Here is a 27597-nt window from a genome sequence, read left to right as displayed (position 1 = left end):
CATGGAGAGTCCCTGGCCCGGGTCACCTCTCAGGCCTTCCCTCTCTCACACTGGAGGATTGTACCAACAACCCAACCTCCTGTCACCTCGGACACCCCAGCTCAGGAACCAGTGTTTCTTTCACCGGTTCCCTAACGTCTGTAAAATCGCAAACACCAAGACTAATTTTCTCTCTGGAGTGGTACAGACAGAGACGTAGGGTTAGCACGAGCATGGTTATTAAATTTCCATATTCAGACGTGCACCACCATGGTCCTCAGGAGTCCTTAGAAACCATTCCGTTCCTGTAATCAGATTTGCGCTGCTTCAGCCGATTCTCAGCTTCCTCCCGCAGGTGGAAGGGAGGCTCAGCTCCTGTTCCCGGGTCAATCCGCTGCTGTCCCCCCCCTCAGCTCCAGTGGTGAGCCCCTGACCAAGCCCCGGGCAGAGCGGGCAAGTGCCTGAGCACAGTGACGGGGCCAGAGGTGGGCACGTGACCTAAGTCAGACCAGTGAGATTCAGTCCTGGGATTTGTGCTCCAACGGCCAGAAAGGAGGCATTCCCTTCCCACGGGGGCTCTGAGCTGAGTGGGTGGAAGTCCGATCCGCAGGTGGCCACTCCGCTGTGGGTGGGAGCGCGTGCCCGAGACAAAGCTGGATCTGAGGACGGCAGTGTTAAGCAACAGAGAGAAAGGTAGAGTCCTGATGATCTTGTGTGATGCTCTGAACTCGGCCATGTGTGAAGCCAGTGGCCTTCTTGAGCATCCCGATTTCATCAGCCAATCAATCCCCCCTTTCTTTGAGCCAGTCTAAGATGGGTTTCTGTCGCTCACAACCAAGAGTCCTGGATAAAACTCCCAGATTCCTAACTCACTTCTGGTTTACCGAGTGCCTTAGAAAGGGTACATCCTGAGGCGCAAGGCGATGGTGACTTGCTTGAGGTCATGGAGCTGCTTAGTTAGAGAGCAGAGACCAGAACTCAGGCTGCCTGGCTTGCAGACCATTCTCCCTATGAGGCACTCACTACCTCTCCTTCTCCCCTCCCCAGGGGTCCAGCACTGGCTCACACCCAAAACCACCGCAAAGCCAACACATGGAGTGAGATGCTCATTCAGCAACATCCCACCCCTCTCTCAAGACCTGGCAGGGTCCAGACCACACAGAAGCAAAAGTCAAAAAGAGAGGCACCCCAAAGTGTTGGAGCAGAGGCTGCTTAGAGCCTGAAGGTGGATTTTTTCATCCAGACTTGAATCTGGAGTCAGTTGGGAGCCAGCGAGAAAGGGAAAGATAAGAGTCGTGAGGTGTCATCCCCAGTTGGTCCCTTGACTCAGCTGCTGCCCCCGGGGGAGTCAGCCTCAAGGACTTCACACACCAACTACTGTACCTGCTGACTTCACTGGCAATTCGCTCTCTGTCCTTGGGCCGCACGCCGGCCCACGGAGGGATGGTTTACACGTCATAACAGAGGATCCCTGCCCATGGCGGTAACTATCAGCCTGGCTCCTGGGTCCGATGTCGGGATGTTGGGAGTGTGGTTGCAAATCCTGAGAATAAGCTTTCTCCTTTGTTGGCTAACTTTTCACTATTTTTGTAATTTCCTTGCATTGTGGTTTTAGAATATAGCCTCCATATGATAGTCATTCTTTGGTATTTGTTGAGACTAGCTTTGGGCTCACAAGTGATCAAGTTTTTAAATGTCCCACGTATGCTTGAAAATATGTATTTAAATGATAAATGCAAGGTTAGGATTCTCTCTGTATTCATCCTATCAAGACTGATAAAGATGTTATTCAAAATTCCTGTAACTTTACTAATTTTTTTGTCTACAAGAGCTCTCATGTTCCAGAAAGCTGTGGAAAAATCTCGCACTAAAACTCTAAATGTTTCCATTTCTTCTCATAATTCTGTGTACTTTCTGTATATTTTGAAATAATGTTGGTAGGGGATACAAGTCCCAGTTATGTCTTCCTAGTGAGTTGTTCCTTTTGCATGATGGGAGGCCCTGTTTCTCATTTAGTCCATAATAACATTGCTACACTGGCTTTCTTTTGGTTAGTAACTGTTGGAAGTATCTTCTTCCATAATCTTTCTACCTTTCTATCTTTCCACTGTTTTAAATGAACCACTGTTGTCCATACAAAGTTGGATGTGAGATGTCTGCAGTGTTGCATTTTTTAATCTGTTCCCAGAAATTTTCTTTTAGATACCCAGTGTAGCCCACTTACATGTATTGTGATGACTGAAGTATTTAGATTTTCCATTTACTCTGCTTTTTCTTTGTTGCTTTTTTTCTCCTTTCCTGCTTTTTACTGAATTAATCAGGGCTTTTTGTTAAGTCTTGTTTTTGTTTTTTGTTTTGTTTTTGAGAAGAGAGGGAAACAGAGGGAGAGAGAGAATCTCAAGCAGACTCGCCGCTGAACACGGAGCCCCATGTGGGGCTGGATCCCACTACCCAGAGATCATGACCTGAGCCAAAACCAAGAGTCCGACCCCCAGCCGACTGAGCCCAGGCACCCTGAGGGAGAAAGAGAATCCTAAGCAGGCCCCACGCCCAGCTCAGAGCCTGATGTGGAGCTGGATCTCACAACCCTGAGATCATGACCTGATCCGAAATCAAAAGTCAGACGCTTAACCGACTGGCCCACCCCGGTGCTCCAATCAAAGTTTTTTTTTAAAGATTCCTTTTCTACTGATTTCAAAGTCACATACTCTATTTATACTACTGTAGCTAGTTCCTAGCATATTTTCATATGAATACTTAACAAGTTAAGCAACATCACTGTCCTCCGCATCAATAACACAAAGACCAGAACACTTCGCTTCCAATCTCACCAAGTTGTTGTGATCTAGTAGTTCAGTCCTACCTGTTTTTGAGTCCCCAAAACTGGTTGTTATTTAATGACTGGTTTTCAAACACTCAACATTTCTTTAGACTTACCTACATAATTACCAAATTATTGTCTCAAATTACTTCTTAGGTCTTAACCTTTTCCTTCTGGGCTAAACTCCATCCTAATGAAGCACACCCTTTAGTGATCCTTTCAGGAAGGGTCTGTGAGCCATAGTGTCTCAGACTTTCTTTGTCTGAACATGTCCTTTTTCTGCTCTCTCTTAGGCGGCTACAGAATTTCTGATTGACAGTTATATACAGTGGCATCTTTATTATATAGTTCCATTGCCTTCTGGACTCCATTGTTACCAAGTCTGCTGTCGGCCTGATCACTATCCTTGTATAGGTAATCTATCAATGCCATATGGTTGCTTTTAAGATTTCTCTTCATTTTTGTTTTTCTACAATTTTACTCATCATATATAAGTGTAGATGTACTTGTTTTTATCTTCAGGGGACTCTTTGTTTGTTATCAATATAAAGATTCATCCTTTCATTAATTTGAGAAAACTCTCAGCCATTATCTCTTTGAATACTACTTCTCTGTTATTCTCCCCACTGCTATTCATCCTGGAATGGCTACTGGATGCATGATGGACTTTCTCATTCGATCTTCCATATCACCTAATCTCTCTCATTTTCCCTCTATCATTTATATTGTGTTTGAGATAATTTCATCATTCATGTTCTCTGGCCTATATCTGACCTACGATTTAACCTATCCACTGAGTATTTTCAGTTCAGTGGCTGTCCTTTTTTCATTTCTATAAATTTAATGTGGTTCTTTTTCAAATCTGCTTTTTCTTTTATTATTGGATCCTGTTCTTTCCTTATTGCTTCTTTTCATTTTATTTCTTTAGTACATTTACATTTTCTCCAGTTTTTTTTTTTTTTAAGATTTTATTTATTTGACAGAGAGAGACACAGCGAGAGAGGGAACACAAGTAGGGGGAGTGGGAGAGGGAGAAGCAGGCTTCCCACTGAACGGGGAGCCTGATGCGGGGCTCGATCCCAGGACCCTGAGATCATGACCTGAGCCGAAGGCAGACGCTTAATGACTGAGCCACCCAGGCACCCCACATTTTCTCCAGTTCTTAATATTCTAGTTCTATATGCTGTCTCTTCCTCATGGTGATTCTTCACATCAGATGCTTTGTGATTTTGGATTGAATTTATCTATAGCAGTCCCATGGATGTCAGTTATGAAAGAATTTCTTTTTTTTTTTTTAAGATTTTATTTCTCTAACAGAGAGAGACACAGTGAGAGAGGGAACACAAGCAGGGGGAGTGGCAGAGGGAGAAGCAGGCTTCCCGCTGAGCAGGGAGCCCAATGCGGGGCTCGATTCCAGGACCCTGAGATCATGACCCGAGCCGAAGGCAGACACCTAACAACTGAGCCACCCAGGCGCCCCTATGAAAGAATTTCTATTAAAAGTTTCATATTTGCTTCTGCAAGGTGTCCAGGAGGGACTATATTTTTACATCAATATCTCAGCTGGGGAGTCCTCTACCGTAGATTTAAATTCAGACTCTACGTGGAAACTGTCATAGGCACAGGGCTTCCGTTTTTCATTGATTTGTTGGGTTGACTGAGTCCTAGACCCAAACATGTCTATGTTGAATGAAGCTAAAGTGCCAAAACTTGCCTGGTGCACTGTAGGGGATGGTGTCCAAAGGCTTGAGGAGATTGGGATGCTGGAGTGGGTTTACTGTGTGAGACTTGCTCACCCACCCTACAACCATGATCCTTGGGAGGATCCAAAGGACACTCCCTGCACCAAGGCTCTGAGAACTACTTTGCTGGGAGTTGCATGGCATCCTTGAAGGTCTTTATAGTGGTTGTTCTCTGTAGACCAGGAATGATGGTGGCATCAAACTGGGCTTCCTGAATTCAATAGGAAAGCTGAAATCCTAGGAAGCAGAAGCCAAGGGATGGTATTCAATCACCAGAGACAAGGTTAGCATGGTTTCTGTAATGAGCAACAGAACCTAGTGTTACTGGTCTGACAAGCAGAGATGTTTGGCGTTGGCTAAAGATCATGACGCCCCTAGGACTGAAAGAGATGGGCACTCTGCTACTGACTTCATTTGTATAAAGAGGAAAGCTCTAGGTCAGGTGAGCAAAGATTTGGCTTGAATGAGCACAACAGAGTCAGGGCTCCTCACCCCTTCCCAGACTTTAGCCAGTCCAGAGGCCCAGAGGCCCTGAAAATAATGCTGTATACCAAGCCAGAACTCAGTGCTTAAAACATCATTTATTCTGCTCATAAATCTGCATTTTGGTCAGGGCTCAGTGGAAATAGCTCATCTCAATTCTACTTGGCATCCACGGGGCAATGCAAAGGCTGGGGGCTGAAATCATCTGAAGTCTCATCCAGATGTCTGGCTGTTAAAGCTTAGAGGGTGTAAACGTGTAAACAGCTGAGGGCTGGAACCCCTGGGCCCTCAACCACCTCTATCTTGATGTGGCCTTCACATGTGCTCTCTCCAGAATGGCAGCCTCAAGGTAGCTGGTAGACTTCCTATATGTTGGCTCAGGATTTCCAAGGCACATGTCCCACGTATATGCGTGCATGTGTGTGTATATATGTGTGTGTAATATGTGTATGTGTGTGATATGTGTGTATATATACTCACGCACGTGTGTGTGCGTGTGTGTGTGTGTAAGAGAGAGAAAGAACCACATGGAAACTATATTGCTTTTTATAACCTAGCCTCATGCAACCATCACTACTGCCATTGTATTAGTCAGGGTTCTTTAGAGAAACAATTAATAGTATATACACAGGTAGACAAAAGAAGAGATTTATTGTTGGAATTGCCTCACATGGTTATGGAGGCTGAGAAGTCCCACGATGTGCCATCTGCAAGCTGGAAAACCAGGAAACCCAGTGGTGTCATTCGGTCTGAGCTCAAAGGCCTGAGAATGGAGGCAGGGAGGGATGGGGGAAGCTGATGGTGTGAACCCTGCTATGAGTCGGAATGCCCAAGAACAAGGAGTGCTGGTGTCTGAGAGCAAGAAAAAAATGGACATCTCAGCTTAAGCAAGAGCGAATTTGCCCTGCCTCTGCTTTTTTGTTCTATTCAGGCCCTCAGCATTTTGGGTGTTGCCCACCCAAACTGGGGAGGACCATCTGACTTACTCAGTTCACTAATTCAATTGCTAATCTCTCACAGACACACCCAGAAATAATGTTTTACCAGGTTTCTGGCATTCCTTAGCCTGGTCACACTGGCACATAAATTTACCCCCATCACAGCCACGTTCTGTGTTTTAGAACTCAGACGGGTCTGGATTCAAAGGAAGAGATCATAGGCCCTACCACTGAGTGGTAAGAATCTCAACGTCATATGCTAAAGAAGACCATGTGAGGGACGCCTGGGTGGCTCAGTTATTGAACGTCTGCCTTCGGCTTGGGTCATGATCCCAGGGCCCTGGGGTCGAGCCCCACATCGGGCTCCCTGCTCGGCAGGAAGCCTGCTTCTCCCTCTCCCACTCCCCCTGCTTGTGTCCCCTCTCGCTGTGTCTCTCTCTGTCAAATAAATAAATAAAATCTTTAAAAAAAAAAAAAAAATAAAGAAGACCATGTGAGATGAACTGCATTCCATAGAGCCATGTCTGGAAAATACAATCTGCCACAGTCCCCTCAAGAAAGAACTTTGCTACCCTGAAACAGCCTTCCACCAGGTTACCAGGTTTTCCTTTGGAGAAGGGGAAATAACTAGACTTTTAGAGATTACTGGACACTGGCTCTGAACAGACACCCAAGTGGCCGTGGTGCTTTGATAAATGGAGAACATGCACGAGCTCAACAACACCCACCTCTACTCCTTAAGGCTCACCTGGTAGCAATGTCTCCATTCCCCAAGGGGACCAGCTAGTGATCTGGTGGCAAGCTGATGACATTGGATCACTTCCATCATGGAAGGAATAGCAATGTTTTCTCATTGGAATGGAGTATTTAAATACAGATTTGCCTTTCCTGCTGCCCATGCCTTTGCTAAAACCACCATCCATGGACTTACTGAATACCCAAGTCACAATCGTGGTATTTACAGGAGGAGACAGTGCTGTCCACAAACGAAAATAAAATATGGACAAATTGTAGAATTAATATTTAATCTTCATCTATTTCAGACTTATCAAGGGTCCTTTCTGGTAATTTGAGACCAGCAGATGTTATGTTCCAGGGAAGAATTAGTTAAAAGAATCCTGCCCCACCACACCACATTTGAAATTATGATGAAAAATTAGCTTGAAGGAAAATAAAACACCTTCTAATTTATTATAGGAAAACATTTCTTCAACTGTCCACTGAGCTTTCTATAAGTTGCAGACCTGGAAACATGTTGATCACTTGATTCCATTTTTTTAAAAATCCATCATAACTTTTATTCTCACAGTCACACTGAAAACAGTACCTATGTCCCAGGGTTGCATCACACGAAATAAATCTGAACTCTTCCCTAACAGCTGAATCCATGCATGGCTAAGTTTCCTGGCAGAAAGTCCGCTTTCTGTCCGTCCATTTCAAATGGACTCCTGTCTGGATCCTGGCCCCAGTACCACCAGGGGACCTGCCTCTGACCTCCTGGCCAGCTCCTGGCTGCCCTCCGATGTCAGCTCTGTCCCTGACAGGTGCCAGTGCTATGGCTTCGGGCTCTCATATTCCTCCTGTTCTCTCAGCCACTGGCAGGTCAGAACTGGATCATCACGGCACTGCCCAAGCCCAGCCTCATTCCTGAAGTAGGAATGTTGGCTGATGGGGCTAGGTCTGTTTGTTTTCTTAAAGTCTCCTTGCGAGGTAAGTTCAGACCCAGCTTGTCCTTGAAGAGAAGTGTCAGCAGCTGCAGAAAGGGCCTCAAGATGGCCATATGCACTCATCCCTTCCCTGATTCGCTCAATCGCCCTTCACTAATTTTAATGATATATGGTCTCAGAGCTGTGGGCTGAAAAAGGAGCAGGGAGGTCCTACCGAGGAGGAGGACTCTTGCCAATGGCAATAGTGCAGCACAGAAGTATGAATTCTAACTCCAAGGAGGTACATGGTGGGGGGGCCCCGGGGTATCAGGGAAGTTGAACTGTTCATTTGTCCTTCAGATGCAAGGAGGAGAACCCCATTTCAAACCAGCTCAAACAAAAAGGAGATGTACTGGCTCACCTAATGGGGAAGCCAGGAGTATCTGCTTCAGGTACAGCTGGATCCAGAGGCTGAAGCAATGATGTCATCCAGGCTCTGTCTGTATATGGTTTTCTTCTGCACAGAAGTGCTCTTTTTATGCGGGCAAAATGGCCACCAGCAGCTGCCGACTCATGGCATCATGGGTAAGCAGGGACAGCAAAAAGAATACTTGTCTCTTGCAATATTCTCCTACCAATCTCAGGGAGGAATCTGATTGGTCCTGTTTGAGTCCCATGCCCATCACTGATCCAGTCTCTGTGGCCAAGGGGGGTTGGATCCTCTGATTGATCAGCTTGTGTCATATGCGCACCCCCCCACCCCACCCCACCCCCGGCAGGGGCAGGGCTGTGATTGACAGCCCTACCACACCACGAAGCATGAGGGAGTAGAAGGAGCCTGGGAAAGCAAGCGAGGCAGATGAAACTCACTTTCCCAGTCAAGTGCTGAAGGTCTCACTGAGGCGGCGGCGTGTGAGCGGGCCTTGATGGCTGGGCAGGATTTCCTGGGGGAGACGGAGGCGAGCAGAGGGAAGAGGTGTGGGACAGGAGTGACCCCAGAGAGTGGCTGAGAAGGACAGTGCCAGAGACTGAGTGTTTGTATTCTCCCTAAATTCCTAACTTGAAACCGAATCCCCAGTGTGATGGTATTAGGAGGTGGGTCCTTTGGGGGTGATTAGGTCATGAGGGTGGGGCCCTCATGAATGGGATTAGTGCCCTGATAAAAGAGACCATGTGAGGACACAGAGAGAAAATGGCCATCTATAAACCAGGAAACAGGCCCCCCACAAGACACCAAATCTGTTAGTGCCTTGATCTTGGACTTCCAGCCTCCAGAACATGAAATAAATTTCTGCTGTTTATAAGCCCCCAATCTATGATGTCCTGCTATCGTAGCAGCCCAAGCTAAGACAGAGAGGACAGCAGAGGAGACATCACTCAGTGCCATTTGCCTGCCCTACTCTACCCCAGCTCATCTCTCCAGGGCCATCACGAGGTTTAAATCTGGGGCTGGGGGCCGTGGGTGCAGTGTTGAGAGGTGAAGAAACATACAGGACCCAGACTTCCACTTGGGCTGTTTTGAAAAGGGCATCAGGCACCACAAAATCCCAGCTGAAAGCACACTCATGCGCAGCCTGAGGGACCCAGGGGGAAGAAGTTGCAGAATGAGCAGGTGCAGCTCCCAAGACCTTTCTGGCAGGTGTGCGTGGTCCCTGCAGTGAGCTGGCTGCAGTCTCCTGGGACAGGAAGGGACAGTCACTGTTGGGCTTTAATAGCAGAGGCAGCAGTAGATGAGCCCGGAGCACAGGGTTTGGAATCTAGCATCCTGGATTTGGATTTTGTGTCTTTTTCAAAAATAAGTAAATATATAACTATACAAAAAAAAAAAACACTCATAATTCCACCAACTGGAGATGACCACTGTATAGCAATTTTATGTATATCCTTCTATATTACATATATTTTCTTACATATACATATATATATATTTATTTATTATTATTATTTTTTAATAAGTTCTATGCCCAATGTGGGGCTTCAACTCACAACCCCAAGATCAAGGGTCGTATGCTCTACCGACTGAGCCAGCCAGGTGCTCCTACAAATTCCTGTATTTTTCACACAACATACATAGAGATAAATAGACATACCAACTGTCTCATAGAACAAAAAAGGGGGGGGAATCCTACTGTTTCATGATCTTGTTGAACAGTGCTGTGTATTAACATTTTTCCACGCCATTGCCTGTCCTTTCATGTAGCAGTGAAGCGTCAGCTCCCACGGGGGAAACCGGCTGTTGTCACAGAGGCGGGTCGGCAAGCCCCCGGCGCCGGCTCACTTGGGCCCTGTCCAGTCCGTGCCGCAGCTACCGCTGTGTGGCAAGCTCCCTTCTGAACGGGACACCCCCGTTCGGCACGCCCCGGCCTCCCCCAGCGGATTCCAGGGCGCACGCACCCTCAAGCTCGCAGCAGCCTGCGCGGCGATCACACGACCTCCCGGCCCCGACCCTGGGCCTTGCCTCCCCAGAGCCGCCATCTCCCGCCCTCCAGCTGGACCCAGTCCCTAGGCAGACAGATGGCCCTCGACTTTACCTCTGGCCTAGAGACAAGGTGTGGTTGGTTCAACCAAATGCCATGGGTACACCCTGAGCATGTCCAGACAGTCAGGATTCATCTTTGGGCTGTCAGGGGACACGTGGTGGTTTTTTCCTGTGAGTGGACAATGAATACTCTTTGGCTCCAGGAAGAGAGCTATTCATCAGCAAAATGTCACCTCGGGGGACATCAGGGGCTCTGACGTGTATCCAGCCTCCTGGGAGGCAACTCCGTCACGCTGAACCTTTCCCGGAGCGAGGGCAAGTGTAGAGATTAAAGGATAGCAGGGGACACACCCAACAGGACTGCAGGCCACTGGGAGGAAGACCACAGGAGAGTCGGGGCCCACGGGTTAAGAGCCCTGGCTTCAGAGCCCATCAGCCTGGAATCAAAGTGCCTTCCCTCCCTTGCTGGCTGTGTGACCTTGGAATGTGTTCATTCCCTCTCTGAGCCTCACCCTCCACATCTATAAAATGGGATTATCCGTAATAACTATCTCCCGGGGATGTTGGAGGTTAAATTAAGTAACAGCATAGAACTCTTAGCGCACTGCTGGACTCATGACCCACAATCACTCATTATTGACCTGGTGGTTTTGAGAAAGGAAAGATACCACATAAGTGAGTACAGGGGCATGATAGACATACCACACATCAGTCCAGGTGTTAATCATTTTCTAAACTGTCCTCCACATAGCCTGCCTTCTTAAACAGATAATTCAGAATTAACAGCACCAAATGATTATATCCTGCCCCCATATAGTAATATCTATAGAGGCGACTGGATGCAAGTTATTTGTTCAAATGCTAAATGGCCCAACCCAAGGTGGCTCCGTTCTAACAGTGCCCATATGAGCTTTTTTACAGTTTGCTGGTCTCCTCCCTCAGTGTCAGGTTCTCAGCTTTAACATCACTCCCTCCTCCATCACCACCAGCGTATGGTCTGAGCTGAGAAACCAGATAAAAGGGCCTGTTACAAATGTACGTAAAGTATGAGTTAATAGGTTCTCAGAGAGGACCCGACTCCTCTGCCCAGAAAAATACTTTCGTAGAACTCTGAGATAGTTACTTACCCGAGGCCTCTTACTCTCAATTCCTACTCCTCAGCCTCATCCTGGATGGCTGAGGTTTTGGGGGTCAGACCCCTGGAAAAGTGACCATCATTATGCTCATCTGACGCGACTGCTCACATGGAGAGTGCTTCAAGATGTTTTACATAATATGTATTATTATCATCGCTGAAATGATTGCCGCTTTCCTTTAGTATTTTTCTAGAACTTAGAGATTTCATCTGAGTTGGACTAAAGCCTCTGATGCGCTGGGTTTCTTGTTCTAGCCCGTAAGGACACTCTGAAGACGATGAGGAAGTTATCCCGAGGACAGCCAACCGCCTCTTCAAGACGGCCTGTGTTTCCAAATCACGTGATCGCTCAGCTCGGTCTCCTCATGCCACACTCCCTCTGTTCCTGGGCGTGTTCCTCAGTGCCTTTATCCTGCTCTCATGGCGCTTCCCTCAGCCAGCAGACATTTGCAAAGTTCTATACTGTGCCAGGTCCTAGGATGGGCACCAAGGTCCTTGCCTCCAGAAGCCCCCATCTGGGGAGAGAAGCAGACCAGTTGCAGAAGTCAGTAGGACTTGTGACTAGGACGTAGTAGGTACGAAGTCTCTGGGCTCTCAGAAGAAGTGACCAACTCCTCCCCTGTAGGAAAAGGGGAAGCTTGACTGAAGAGGGGACATTTGAGCTGAGCTCTAGATGCCAAAAAGGAGAGAGGAAAGGTCCTGGCAGAGCAAAGAGCTTGAGCAAAAGGCACAGCAATGTGAACATTCACAGCTTGTCTGGAGCTGAGGGAGACTGGGCAGAGGCTGAGGCCAGAGTGTAAAGGTCCCATCAGTGTCCAACAACCATCACAGACACAGTCCGAGCTGGACCAGGAAAGGACCCAGGAATCCCTTGGGGTCCCTTACTTATTGGCTGGAGCCGATCCCAGGAAGTCCCCAGTCCTGCTTTAAGATTCAGGAACTCAGGGGCGCCTGGGTGGCTCAGTTGTTAAGTGTCTGCCTTCGGCTCAGGTCATGATCCCAGGTTCCTGGGATCGAGCCCCGCATCGGGCTCCCTGCTCGGCGGGAAGCCTGCTTCTCCCTCTCCCACTCCCCCTGCTTGTGTTCCTGCTCTCGCTATCTCTCTCTCTGTCAAATAAATAAATAAAATCTTTGGGAAAAAAAAAAAGATTCAGGAACTCAAGGTTCCACATCAGTCAGGTCCACCCTGGACCCAGGCAGATCTTCCAGAGTCTGTGACCACCTGCTTGAGGCAGCACATGTGGACAGGCTCCAGCCCCGAGTTCACGTTTCCACAGAGCGGCTGATCCTCTGGCCAAATAGGTTAAAAATAATCTCGGGTAGATTTCCAGACCAGACTCTGACGCATTCAAACCAAAAAGACTCAAAGACTTTGCACAGTTGATGAAAACTAAAATATCAACAGGCTGCTCCAGCTCCCAGAGCACTTTGCCCAATCGGTGATTCAGCAAGAGATATTTGTTCACTGAGCACCTGCCAGACACAGGAGGAGAGCAGGGAGTTTGACACCATCCCTTAAATAAACCAGGGTTCATCTGTTCAGCAGCTAAAAAGAGTGAGGTGGCTTTATATATACTGACCTGGAAAGCTCCTGAGACACATTAAATGTGAAAAAGGCAAATTGCCGAACAATACATAGGATCTCAGATATACTAAATTTAAAAGAGTGTGTGTGTGTCCATACAAATGCACGGACCACCTCCCAACAACCCCATGCCGTAGTATTATTAACCCCATTCTGCAGATGAAATTATTAAGGTTCTGTGAGGTTAGGTAATTTAACCATATGGCTAGTAAACTGTGGAACTGGAATATAACACCACCAAGATTTATAAGCAAATTTTCTACAAGAACTGGAATAATACACATAAACTCATTCATTCATTCAACATACATGAACTGAGTGTCCACTGTGTGCCTGACACTATTTTAACCTCTGGAGAAAAAATGTTCAGTACTGGAGCGCCTGGCTGGCTCAGGCGGTAGAGCATGCAACTCTTTTTTTGTTTGTTTGTTTTTTTAAGATTTTATTTATTTATTTGAGAGAGAGACAGAGAGAGCATGAGCGGGAGGAGGGGCAGAGGGAGAAGCAAATTCCCTGCTCCCAGGACCCTGGGATCACGACCTGAGCCTAAGGCAGACGCTTAACTGACTGGGCCACCCAGGCGCCCCGAGCATGCAACTCTTGATCTCAGGGTCCTGAGTTCGAGCCAACCTTCGCATGGAGCCTACTTTAAAAAACAACGATGAAACATACAAATGAAGTCCCTGCTCTCATGGCACTTCTATTCAGGGGTTGCCTCTGGGACGAAAGCGATAGAGGGTGGGAGTTGGGGAGATGAAGGAAAGTATTAGCCTTGTCTGTACTATTTGAGTTTTTCAAAATAGGAATTAACCCTCTATTTGAATAACTAAACTGTATTTGTAAGATTTTCACTGCAAAGGTCCTTTTGCCTTTGGATGTATTTATTCTTCAGGCCTACTGTCCAACTGCTAAGTGCTTATTTCTGATAAATTTTGCTTATTTTTTGTAAATTTAAATTCAATTTAGTTTACATACAGTGTATTATTAGCTTCATGGGTAGAATTTAGTGATTCATTAGTTGCATATAACACCCAGTGCTCATTATATCAAGTGCCCTCCTTAATGCCCATCACCTTGATAAATTTTGTTTAAATTACTACAACAGTATTGTGCATTCAGAAAAGTAAACTACAGGGACGCCTGGGTGGCTCAGTCAGCTAAGCGTTTGCCTTCGGCTCAGGTCATGATCCCAGGGTCCTGGGGTCAAGTCCCACATCGGGCTTCTTGCTCGGAGGGGAGCCTGCTTCTCCCTCTGCCTGCCGCTCCCCCTGAGTCTCTCTCTGACAAATAAATAAATAAAATCTTTAAAAAAAAAAAAAAGTAAACTACAGATCTAGGGGCACCTGACTGACTCGGTCGGTAGAACCTGCAAATCTTGATCTCGAGGTTTTAAATTTGAGCCCCACATTGGGTGTAGAGATTAAATAAAATCTTTAAAAAGAAAAAGAAAAAAACAGAAAAGTAAACTACAGATCTATACCACCTGGGGAGACCTTGCTAGGCACCTGCCACTCTGCTAAATCTTTTACACACACCATCTAGTCTGACACAGCTACACTAGAAGGTAAGAACAGCCATTGTATAGACCATTTCTCAACGAGGAGCAATTTGGCCCACAGGGACATATGGCAAAGCTTGGAGACATATTTGGTTGTCACATTGTGGGGAGGGGGACAGTTGCTATGGCATCTAATGGATAGAGGCCAGGGATGCTGCTAAACATCCTATCACGTGCAGGATAGCCCTTACAATGAAGAACTATCCGTCCCAACAGGTCAATAGCGCTGAGGTTAAGAAACCCCACTGGAGATGAAGAAACTGAGGTTCAAGAGAATAACTTGCTCAGGGTCACACAGCTGGTATGGCGGGCAGAATAATGGCCACTGAGACTTGTGAATACGTTACCCTACGTGGCGGAGGCTAATGAAAGCTGTTGTTATTAAGGTTGTCAAGGTTGTTAATGGAATCAAGGCTGTTAACCAGCTGATCTTAATCTAAAGAGATTAGCCTAGATTATCCAGGTGGGCCCCGTGTAATCCCAAGAGTCCTTGTCCATGAAAGGTGGAGGAGGGAACATCAGTATCAGAGAGACTTGAATTAAGAGACTCAGTTGGCTTTGAAGGTGGAAGGTCTGTATGACTCCAGAGCCTAGCTCTTAACACGACCCCATATATATGGACATTAAAAATCGTGACCCTGTGCTTTCGTATGACAAATATGTTCTGGGAAATATTTGCCATACACTTTTGTTTGGGGGAAATATTTGCTGTGAATAGTTGTTTGTTGTTGCCATTTAGCATTTGTTGTTGTTACTTTTTTACGCATTTTCATATTGTCTGGTCTGGGTGCTTTTTCCTTTTCCTTTTGGGATTGCATCCATTATCTAGATGCTTAGAAAGACCCTTCCAGTTCAGAGATGGGGGAAGTGTTTACACGCATTTCATTCTAAGTTGTCTGTGTGTGTCATTTCATTTCTTAAATTTAACCTTTTGATTTCTAACTTCATTATGATCAAGAGCTGCTGACCATGAGGGCAAAGTTCCCTGCAACTTTTTAAAGCTGTAAACAGAGCCAAATAACTACCCAGGAGACATTAAAGTTTGGCTAAAAGCGATCCCAAATGCGACACAACTAAATTATAAGCATTCTTGCTGTGTCCAGCAGGGCTCCTCACACAAGCAGACCCAGGTTCAAATTTCCTTGTCTTCCACTTCTTATCAGAGTAGATGTTGGTGGCTTTCCTGGACCTCCTCATCCCAGCACACCACCTTCAACCTCACTAAGAAGCAAGGGTCCGATCCTGGGGCTCCCTGTGCTCCCTTTCCCTATCCACGATCTGCCACCACCAGAAGGAAGGATGGAAGCTCCTCGAAGCCACCGTAACTGCTGACTGGTGTCTGCCCTGGTGGAGATGACCAATCATCAAAGAAGTGATGCATGTATTCATCACCAGATTGGCAGAATCAAATATTCTGTTAATGTTAAATGTTGACAAGAATGTGGTAGAATGGGAACTCTTGGGGGCGCCAGCCTGATTCAGTCAGTAGAGCATGCCACTCTTGATCTCGGGGTTGTAGGTTCGAGCCCCACGCTGGGTATAGAGATTACTTCAAAATAAAATTTTTTTTTTTTAAGATTTTTAAAATTTATTTGACGGAGAGAGACACACAGGGAGAGAGGAACACAAGCAGGGGGAGAGGGAGAAGCAGGCTTCCCTCAGAGCAGGGAGCCCAATGCGGGGCTCCATCCCAGGACCCTGGGATCATGACCGGAGCCGAAGGCAGACGCTTAACGACTGACCCACCCAAGCGCCCCCAAAATAAAATCTTTTAGAAAAGAATGTGGCGGAACTGGAACTCTTGTACACTGCTAGAGGGGGTGAAATTGATACAATCTATTTGGAAAATAATTTGGCAATATCTAGTAAAGTTGAAGCCATACAAAACCTATAATTGAGCGATGTACATTTCCCACATTATAATCTTATTTATTCTCTTGTTTATTGGCCATTCAATTTTCCTCTGCTATCAGTAACTTTTCACCAGTTTTTCTTTTGGGTTGTATGAATCATAGCAAATTTTTAGGTGTTCTTTTACGTGTTCTGGGTGTGAAGGCCCTTCCTTATCAATCACATGTATTGCAAATAGCTCCCTCAGTCTGTGACTTGTCTTTTTACTTACTATATGGTGTCTTCTGAGGAACAGGAGTGCTTAACTTTAATTAACATTTATTAATGGTACAGTTAGTGAGGTTTGTGCGCGTCTTGTTTAAGAAATCCTTTCCTTGGGTGCCTGGGTGGCTCAGTCATTAAGCATCTGCCTTCGGCTCAGGACATGGTCTCAGGGTCCTGGGGTCCAGCCCCGAATCCAAGTCTGGCTCCCTGCCCAGTGGGAGTCTGCTTCTCCCTCTCCCTCTGCCCCTCCCCCCTGCTCATGCTCTTGCTTGCTGGTATTTTGTTTCAGATTTTTGTATGTTCACAAATGAGCATGGCTTGTCATTTTCCCTTCTTAGACTTGTTTTATATCAGGTTGCACTAGCCTTGTAAAATGAATTAGAAAATGATTCTTTTTTTCTAAACTCTAGAATGGCTTGTGTAGAATTGAAATTATTCCTTGAAAAACAGAACTTATCTTTCAAGTCAACAGGAGAAAAAAGAATAAGGTCAACTGGATCTGGTGTTTTGTGAGATTTTTAAACTCTGATTCAATTTATATAAATGTTGCAGAACATCAAGGTTTTTAAATTCTTCTTGGGGCACTTGGGTGGCTCAGTCAGTTAAGCATCCGACTCTTGATTGTGGCTCAGGTCATGGTCCCAGGGTCCTGGAATCCAGCCCCAAGTCGGGCTCGGTGCTCAGCGGGGAGTCTGGCTTGAGATTCTCTCTCTCCCTCTGCCCTTCCCCCCCTCAAATAAATACATACACACATACACACAGTCTTGAGAGAATTCTTGTTTTCCAGCAATTTTTCCATTTCATATACATTTTCAGATTTATGAAGCATCAAGTCACAGAACTGCTCAATTGCATCGTGTCTTTTATTCTTGATAAACCCTGTGAAATTAATTGTATTTGTCTTTTATAAGAATCCACTGTTTAGCTCTGTCAGCCATCTATCGTATCTCCGCTCCCATTTCATCAATTCCTTCACTTTTCTGTATTATGTTCTCTTCTAGTTATTGTCTGCTGTTGATTTCTAACGAAATGGAATTGTGGCCAGAAAATCCAATGTGACACCAATCCTATCAAATTTGTTAATACTTGGTTGATGGCACAGAATCCGGTCAACTTTTATAAATGCGCTATGAGTGCTGGAAAAGAATGTAAATTCTGCAATTTTTTTTAAGACTTTATTATTTGAAGGAGAGAGAGAGCATGAGTGGGCAGGAGAGGGAGAAGCAGGCTATGCACTAAGCAGGGAGCCCGATGTGGGACTCGATCCCAGGACCTGGGATCATGACCTGAGCCGAAGGCAGACGCTTAACCGGCTGAACCGCCCAGGCGCCCCAAATTCTGCAATTATTGAAAAGCAGTGTTTACATACGATTTTATATAATGACATGCATATATATATATGTAGGTACATGTAAATATATAAAGTCAAGCTTGGGGCGCCTGGGTGGCTCAGTTGGTTAAGCGACTGCCTTCGGCTCAGGTCATGATCCTGGAGTCCCGGGATCGAGTCCCACATCGGGCTCCCTGCTCAGCAGGGAGTCTGCTTCTCCCTCTGACCCTCCTACCTCTCGTGCTCTCTCTCATTCTCTCTCTTGCAAATAAATAAAAAATAAAATAAAAAAAAATAAAAAAATAAAGTCAAGCTTGTTAACTATCACTCAAATCTCCTACATCCCTACTGATATTTCATCAGGTTTTCATTCATACGCTTTGAAGCTAAATTATTAGGGATTTAGAATTGTTATATCTTCCTGGTAAATCGAGCCTTTTACATGATGTAGCCACCCTTCTATCCCTAGTAAAGCTTTTGCCATAAAGCCTATTTGCCTCCTATCAGCACAGCTATGTCAGCTTCCTTTTCAGCATCTACTGGCACGTCTTCTTTCATCATTTTATCTTTAACCTTTCTGCATCCTTACATTTTATATGTGTCTCTGACAGGATATACAGCTGTTTTTTAAGTAGGTGTGGAACCTAATGTGGGGCTTGAACTCACAACCCTGAGATCAAGACCTGAGCTGACGCTTCACCGAACCAGCCACTCAGGCGCCCCCATATAGCTGGGTTTTATTTATTTATTTATTTTAAAGATTTTATTTATTTATTTGACAGAGAGAGCACGAGCAGGGGGAAGAGACAGAGGGAGAGGGAGAAACAGACTCCCTGGTGAGCAGGAAGCCCAATGCGGGACTCGATCTCAAGACCCTGAGATCATGACCTGAGCTGAAGGCAGACGCTTAACCGACTGAGCCACCCAGGCGTCCCTATAGCTGGGTTTTAAATCCAGTCTGAGGGGCGCCTGGGTGGCTCAGTCATTAAGCATCTGCCTTCGGCTCAGGTCATGATCCCGGGGTCCTGGGATCGAGCCCCACATCGGGCTCCCTGCTAGGCGGGAAGCCTGTTTCTCCCTCTCCCACTCCCCCTGCTTGTGTTCCCTCTCTCGCTGTGTCTCTCTCTGTCAAATAAATAAATAAAATCTTTATAAAAAAAAAATAAAATAAATCCAGTCTGAAATTTTGTATTTTAACAAAACCATTTCGTCCATTTACATTTATTATAAGGAATTTATGTTTGGATTTATTTCAACCATCTTATTGTATACTTCCAATTTGTTCTATCATTTCCATGATGATTTTCTTTCTGTCACGCTTTTTTTTTTTTTAAGATTTTATTTATTTGACAGAGAGAGACACAGCAAGAGAGGGAACACAAGCAGGGGGAGTGGGAGAGGGAGAAGCAGGCTTCCTGCAGAGCAGGGAGCCCGACGCGGGGCTCGATCCCAGGACCCTGGGATCATGACCTGAGCCGAAGGCAGACGCTTAACGACTGAGCCACCCAGGTGCCCCTGTCACGCTTTCTTCTGTAATGATTATTTTTCCTCATTCCATTTCTTTATATCCACTATTATATCCTCTTTTTACCCTATACATTTTATATATATAAAATATATTTACATAAATATAAAAATATAATATATAATAAATATAATATTAAATATACATATATTATATATTATATATAAATATAAGAATATAAATATATTTATTTATATATACCTAACCTATCAAAATCTAACTTTAATGAACACTGATGTTCAGAATTTTCTTCAAAATGATCCACAGTGTGGGAGGTGAAGTGAAAAATTGGTGTGGAGATATGATTCATCATATATTAAGGGTAAATCGGGTTAGAGTTCTTTATACCATGACCTTTACTTTTGTAATGCTTGAAATTTTCCGTAAGTTAAAGAATATTACAGTTGTCAGTATCTTCACCCTCCTCCTGAGCAAGACAAGGATTGTAGAGCATTTACTCTAGCTGGGTTTTTTTGTGTTTTGCTTTTTGTGGTACTTGGCTGTTTGTTTTGCTTGATTTAACTACAAATTAAGTGACATCATCATCATCACTAGTTTGCTTAGAGCACGTGACACGGATACTACTTCCTTTGCTCGCCATTCCTTCTCGCAACTCAGACCTTTCCATCTGCCTGATGGGCGCACACCCACACTCACACATACTGCATAGGGCCCCCTCGCCCCACAGATGCCCCTGCACTGTGTCAGGTCCTGACTGGCAAAGGAAACCTAAATTTACCAGCCCAGTTGACCTCTGGATATGCTAAGGTCTTTTTTTTTTTTTAAGATTTTATTTATTTATTTGACAGAGAGAGAGACAGCGAGAGAGGGAACACAAGCAGGGGGGAGTGGAAGACGGAGAAGCAGGCTTCCTGCGGAGCAGGGACCCCGATGCGGGGCTCGATCCCAGGACCCTGGGATAATGACCCGAGCCGAAGGTAGACGCTTAACGACTGAGCCACCCAGGTGCCCCTGGATATGCTAAGGTCTTGGGACTCCTTTGCTAAGGGGTTCCCCAGTCCTCTGGGAGGAGGCAGAATAATGGCCCCAAAAGATGTCCCCATCCTAATTCCCAGTCCCTGAGAATAGGTTACCTTAGATGGCCAGGGGGAATTAAGGTTCCGGGTAGAATTAAGGTTGCTAATTAGATGGCATTAACATGGGGAGATTAGCCTGGATTATCGGGGTAGGTCCACTGTAATCACACAGCGCAAGAGGGAGGCAGAAGAAAAAATAGAGGCGGCCAGTCAAGAGGGACTTAACCTGCTGTTGCTGGCTTTGAAAAAGGAACGGGGCCATGAGCCCAAGGAACACAGGCAGCCTCTAGAAATGGCAAGGAAACAGACTGTCCCCGAGAGCCCGAGCCCTGCAGACACCTCGACTGTAGCCCAGCGAGACCCCTGTCAGACTTCTGACCTCCAGAACAGTAGGAAAGGAAGCATTTGCTGTTTCAAGCCGCTAGGTTGGTGGTGACAGAGTGGCAATAGGAAGCTAATATGCCTCCCACCGAGCATCACCACCCATTCACTCCATGGGGTCACAAGGACGTCTCATCCACCTGTCAGTCCCAGTCCCTCGATGTGAACACATAAACTTTAGAGCTAGAGAGGGCCAAGAAACCACTCAGGCCAGCCAATTATTTTAAATGAGCGAAAACTGAAGTCCAGAGAAAGGAAATGACTTGCTTGAGGCTCCTCAATTTACACCATCCTAGGCCATCACCCTTCTTTCTGCTTCCGGAGCCAGAGACACCCCAGGAACAGATACCACTGCCACTCATCATCGTGGCCGGGCACCGGCCGGGCACAAGAAACCCCTACGGGACTGGGGAAAATAGAAGTGTAAGCCAGGTAGGACCGAGAGAAGATGTCCAAAATGACAGAGACGGTGATTCGCCCAGAGCTACGAGAGCAGACCTGGGCCAGACTCCCACCTGGGCAGCTCAGTTAGGGAGACGCTTTCACCTGAAGCTTTAAAAAGGCCCCGTGGCCCCCTAGCGAATGGCATACTTAAGGCCTGCTTTTGAGAAGCTTAGCGTTTCATGCCTCTGCCTAGAGCCAAAGCTTTGGGCTTTGGGCAAATTAGGAAAAGGTACTTCATCCACAAGACATCCTTATCCATCCGTCAGAAAAAAACTGTCATAATATACCGATTCCTTTAGAAAAAGATACTTTACTCCACATCTGCCAGAAAACTATTTGAGATTCACTCACACATATAACCACATCTACGAAGTAAAAGGCACCCCCTTGGATGGAAAGCCCTTGTACAGTGCACAACCTGCAGAAGCATACACAGCAGCCCTGCTTGGCAGTCTGGTCTCATCCCCTTCACTGACCTTTCCTTCCCCCCCCCCCCCCGCCGCCCCCACTCCAGCCCTCAGGCCCACTAGAGAACACCCTTGGCCTTATAATGCACCATTTCATGCATCACTGGAGAACAATCTTGACCTTATAGTTTATCATTTTATGTATGACTTTTCCACTAGAGGCCCCAGCTTTGACTCCTCCCCTTCTGCAGCCAGCAGGTGTTGAAGATGATCAAGAAAAGGCCGATGATCCCATTCAGGGAAACACCTGAGATGCGAGGCAGGATTTGTGAATTCTAACTGAACGAATGTCCACGGGCCAGGAGACTGTCCAGGCCCACAGCACAGGCCACGGAGAAATCCCACCCACTAACTAGCTGGGAGAAGCTGAGTAGTACACTCTTTTAGCTTCCCCAAACCTCATTTTCCTTTCTGTGAAATGGGTATCACCTCAGGACTGCTGGGAAGGTCTAAGAAAAGACAGTTCACACTTAGTGCCTTGAAAGGGCTCCCTACCTGTGAGCTATTGTTATTACTATTATTCCAGGCATCGTTGACCCCAGGATATCTGCCCTCCAGGCTGTCAGCCTTCCTGGCAGTATGCTGCTTTAAACAAAACTGGGACAATCCGTATGTACTGCATGGAGCACTGGGTGTTACACGAAAACAATGAAGCGTGGGCCACTACATCAAAAACTAATAATGTATTGTATGGTGACTAACATAACATAATAAAATAAAATTAAAAAAAAAAACTGGGACAATCCGGGTTTCTAAAAGGAGACCACGTGGCTGGGGCAAGTGTTTAAGAGAAAGTATTATTCACTGGACCAAAGAGCTCACTACTGGATAAATAGAAAAATCTAACCTCTTTCAACCGGAATTGGTTTTGTTGGGGGACAATCTCTGACACACGGTGGAATGAGCCCAGTTTTGCCTCCCGGCGGCTCCTTGCACCGTCTCCTCCCAGCTGGCCTCTTCCACCCCTTCGGCCCCAGAAGTCCTGTGGCTGGAGTATGACCAGGTACTTCCAAGTAGGGACAGGCGCAGCTTTGGGATGAGAGGGACACAGGTTCTAGCCTGAGCCCTGCTGGTTGTGAGCCATGCACCCTTCCATCTGCACCAGGAGGGCAATCACAGAACCTGCCTCATGGGGCAGCTGTGTAGTAGGTGGGGGGGTCCATGAGGCCATGCTGGAAAGCACCTGGTCTGAAGGGGGTATCTTATTACTCTCAGCTGGGAGACTCTGGCGCAAGACAGGGCGGGTGACAGAGGAGACACTACGAAGCCCCTGCTCCCACTTCCCTTTGTTTCTTTCCACCCCTGTCCATACGCCCACAATTCTGACACGGCTGTTCCCTCCATCCGGCCAGAGTACTGAATCCTACTTTTCCGACAGAATTACCAAATGCATTTTTTTTTCATATTACTACAAGTTTCAGTTAGAATGAATGAATTCAGCTGTAAGTAAAATTCCTGCCCAGCAGTGGCTGAATCAATAAAGTTGGTTAATTGTCTTGTGTAACAAGTCACCAAGTCATCCACAAAAATGTCCCTGAGGCTTTTCTTTTTTTAATAACTTTTTCGGGGCCGCCTGGGTGGCTCAGTCGGTTAAGTGTCCGACTCTTGATCTCGGCTTAGGTCTTGATCTCACAGTCGTGAGTTCCAGCCCCACGTCGGGGCTACACGTGCAGCCTACTTAAAAAAATAAATAAACAAAATAATTTTTCTGGTCAGCCATCCCCAGTGTGCCAGCTTCTGGTCCTCGAGACTTATCACCTCAGGGCTGCCTCAGCTCCGTAACCTGCCAGTGGCTGGAAGAAAGGGAAGCTCCTGGTCTTTGTTTCTTTTCTTTTTCTTTTTTATTTTTTTAAAGATTTTATTTATTTATTTGACAGAGAGAGACACAGCAAGACAGGGAACACAAGCAGGGGGAGTGGGAGAGGGAGAAGCAGGCCTCCCGCCGAGCAGGGAGCCCAATGCGGGGCTCGATCCCAGGACCCTGGGATCATGACCTGAGCCGAAGGCAGACACTTAACGACTGAGCCACCCAGACGCCCTGTTTCTTTTCTTTTTAAACAAGGGAACAAATGCCCTCCCACAGTCCTCCTAACAGACCTCCCCTTACATTTCAGGGACCAGAACTGGGTCACCAGCCCCCTCCTAAACCAATCATGCCCAGGGGAAATGAGATCTGTCTGGCTGGCTGGATTACACCTGTCACAGCTCAACCCCAGAGGCCAAGGGAGAGACTCGTCTGGAACTGGAGTAAGTCAGCAAGAAGGGAAAGGGCCTGCCACTTGACATGATGAGCCCCTTGAGGATCATAGGAAGGAGCTGGAGCCCAGAATGGTTAAGTCCCCCATCCAAGGCCACATGTGACTTTGCAGAAGGGCCAGGATGAAAACACGGCCACTGGCTCAAGGAGCACCCCCCGCTTCACCACAGTGCTTCTCAACTAACTCTAGCTCACTCTAAGCCCCCAAAGGGCAGACATCCCATCCCCAGGACTCCCTGAGCTGGGCCAAAGGCATGATATGGACAGATTCAACACTGTTACAGAAGAGAGCCCCCAGTGTACCCAAATGTGCCTGACACACCTAGAAAGAGCTTGGCAGGCAAGTCAGCAGGAACCCAGAGCCTGACAAACAGCATCTCTATAGCTGCCTGGACAGCCGCCAAGCTGCCTCATTCCCCAGGGCTGACCTCATACTTCTGAAGATCCTCAAGATGCCTGAAGTCTGTGTGTTGCCTCCCAGGCTGGGGGCTGGGAGCCACGCAGAGAGGTGGGAATGCAGAATCCAAGCAGCCCACCCCACCACCCACCCCTCTCCTGCCAGGGCCTCCTGCCCATGCCGTGCCGGCCCCATTCCAGAAGAAACCGAGCAACACCCTCCATCCTCCCAGATGAGGCCTGTCCCAACTGGTCTTCCTGCCTCCACCAGTCGGAGGGGATGCCTTGAAGAAATTCTCACACTCTGGCTATTCCTATCTGTTTTTGTTCCAGACTTCTGGAAGGGGAACGAAAAGCGGGCAGACCTCATCAAGGTGCTAAGAATATCTCTGAAGTCAGTTCCACCACCTCAGAGCTGGAGAGCTCAGGGCCCGGCTGAGGCCTGCGCTTAGTGATAACAGGAATTGTTTACTAAACCCAGAACTGGATCAGGCCTTTCCGTGGTAACTAACAGCAAGGGCTCCCAGTCCACTGAGGCCACACGTGCTGGGGGTGGGGGGTTAAACCCCTTCATGCCCTCTGCCTCCACTTCCAGACATTCTTCCCGGATCAAACAACCTACTGTGCGCAAGGCCCACAGCAGGTAAGGTGAGCAGCCTGGGGAGAGGGCAGGTAGTCAGCCCCCCGGGACACATGAGCTCCCTTCCGAAACCTCCTCACAACCCACCCGCTCAGCCGGCCACTCCAGGGCAAGGCATTTGTTCTCACCCACGTTCACTGAAAAGTTTTCATTCCCCTTGTAAACAAAACAAAACAAACAAAAAAACCCCACAAGGGCTAAAAATCCTGTGATGTGGGAGAGGAAAGGTGTCATTTAACTTGCCACGCTCTCTTTGGCCTGACCCAGGGGAAGCTGGCCCAGCGGCTGGCAGTTTTAAACTTTCCTTTCCTTCCACAAGTTTTTCTCAGAACAGTGGCTCCCACTCCTCAGAGCTGAAAACTCTGCATACCTTGAAAGTATGCGAGCTGCAGGGCCGTGCGAACAGACTGGAATTTTCCATTTATAGAATAATAATCTTCATACCACTCTAGGGGCCGGTGCTCTTGTGGTCAGAGCTCAGAGCTCAGTGTCAGCAAACCTGCTACGCTTCTGCGGGCTCTTTTATTTATTTTTGGTGGGAGAGGGAGAGGGAAAAAAAAAAAAAAGGAATGACTTTTTAACTTGAGTGCCAACACAAACTTGAAAAAGGAACCGGGTTGGCAAGTGCAGAATATGACTGCCTGGTTTCACGACTTAAATCAACCGTTAGGGAGTAGGAGGTGAAGAAGAGGCTGAGAAACAGATCTTCAACCCTTCGTGCAGACAGGTGGCTAGAAAAGGCATCATGTTACTGCCCCAAGTCCTTCCCTGTGCCCGCCACCTGGCTTCTGGACTGCTCCCCGAGGGTAGGGTCCAAGCAAAGGGCACAAGGCCCCATCTCATTTCTCTTCTTCGTGTCCCCTGTGTTCCACACTCGATTTCTGCTGATGCACACACAGACTTATGTACTATGAAATACCTTCGGGGTCCATGTGTAACGGGAAGGCCACCAAGCCATTTGTGCAGAGGCCTGAGTTCTAGTTCTGGCTGTGACATATTCACCGTGTGACCTTGAAGAAATCCTTCTCTTCTCTGCGTCTCATTTTCTTCATCTGTAAAGTAAGGTTGGATTGAATGATCCCAAAGGTCCCTTCCACGGCTGACAGTTTGATTCCCTCATTCATTCCAAAGTAAACTGGTGCCAGCATGAGGTTCTGGGCAGCCCCTACTGGGCCATTCTAAACCTGCCGGACACAGCCAGACCCAGAAGCATAGCCTCCTGCCTAATGAGGGCTGAGCTGCCCTTGACCCCTGTTTCCATGGCCAGAGCTCACAGCCAGAGAGGGGAAGGAAAGTCCTGACCTGCCCACCTTGCCTGCCAGCCCAGCCACCAGAGGAGGCATTTTCCCAGTGCCACAGAACCCTAAAGAATCCTTCGCAGTACCTAAAACCTTTCCTACTTTCCTTTTTTTTTTTTTTTAAATATCTCACAGGTATGCTGTCTTGTTTCGTTTTATTTTTTTTAAAGATTTTATTTATTTATTTGACAGAGAGAGAGAGCGAGAGAGGGAACACAAGCAGGGGGAGTGGGAGAGGGAGAAGCAGGCCTCCCGTGGAGCGGGGAGCCCGATGTGGGACTCGATCCCAGGACCCTGGGATCATGACCTGAGCGGAAGGCAGATGCTTAACGACTGAGCCACCCAGGCGCCTCTTACTTTCCATTTTTTTAAAAGGTGTTGTCCCTTCTCCCAGGAAGGGCACGACCACCTCCCACCCTCCTAATCAAAAATCTTCCAATTTATTTTCCACTGTTTTTACACAAATATTTGACTCATTTTAAAGTATTAAATAGTGACGCTGAATATGCTTTATTTTTTTTAAAGCTGCACATACAGCCCATTTTTTATACAGCCCCCCCCCCCCCGGGGAGGGGGTGAGAGTTTCACACACACACCAATCACTGTCCAAGGGTGGAAGATTTTCTGGCCCAGCCCCCATCCCTACCTAAGTCACCAGCTAATGGCCACCCAGTCTCTGAACACCTGTTGGGAGTCTGCAGCGTCCTGTAGGAAAGTCCTGATGCTTCCACTACTTACTACAAGAACCATAACCTCCCTGAGCCTCAGAGATTCGTGTGAAGATTTCACCCAGCTGAAAGCTCTCCAAAGCACTGTGCAAACGGAAGTTACTCGATTGTTGGGCAGCTCTGTCTTAACGACTGCATCCTCAGAGCCCGCCAAATCCTGCCTCCCCACAGCTTTTCCTGCTGATGCTGGTGAGCGGGAAGAGGGGGCTTCTCGGAAGGCTGACCTGGGGCATTCAAGGCTGGGAGGAGGGTGCGCGAACCTTGGGGCGTTCCCCCATCCCCACGCCTACCCGTGTGCTCCGTGAGTCTCGCCACCCGACCGAGGGAGACCCAGGCCTGGTCACCTGCTCCAAACTCAAAGCACAGCGCTCAGGCGAAGACGGTCCCCAGCAGCAGCCCCTCCCCTCCCTTCCCCTCGTCTCCCCCTACTTCGCCCTCCCCTCCCAGCAGCGCAGGCAGGGCACGCCCCCCCCCCAGATTTACCAATCGGCGTCCCGAGCGGCGCCCGTGGCGCAGGGGGCTCTGGTCAGCAGCCAATTAGCGCCCGGGCCCGAGGCGGCGCTTCGCCCGCCCCCTCGCAGAATGAAAGGCGCCCGCAGCTGGCGAGGCTGGC

General features: G+C 47.3%; 1 long non-coding RNA gene across 2 annotated transcripts; it reads right to left on the bottom strand.

Annotated features, from left to right (window-relative positions):
- Nucleotides 1-9565: 9565 nt before the first annotated feature.
- On the bottom strand, nucleotides 9566-27551 carry LOC118555622 (uncharacterized). 2 transcript variants are annotated; one of them, XR_013449590.1, is made up of 3 exons: nucleotides 27468-27551; nucleotides 25878-26010; nucleotides 9566-11842 (listed from the first exon to the last, which is right to left on the bottom strand). It is a non-coding gene; the product is annotated as an uncharacterized LOC118555622 (long non-coding RNA). The 2 variants fall into 2 exon arrangements; XR_004927089.2 differs by lacking the exon at nucleotides 27468-27551 and adding an exon at nucleotides 27275-27366.
- Between the last annotated feature and the right edge of the window lie 46 nt (nucleotides 27552-27597).

The sequence above is a fragment of the Halichoerus grypus genome, chromosome 7 (genome assembly GCF_964656455.1).
Source record: "Halichoerus grypus chromosome 7, mHalGry1.hap1.1, whole genome shotgun sequence".
NCBI lineage: Eukaryota > Metazoa > Chordata > Mammalia > Carnivora > Phocidae > Halichoerus > Halichoerus grypus.
Note: the sequence above shows the minus strand (reverse complement) of the source record. Positions and strands in the feature narration are given on the sequence as shown.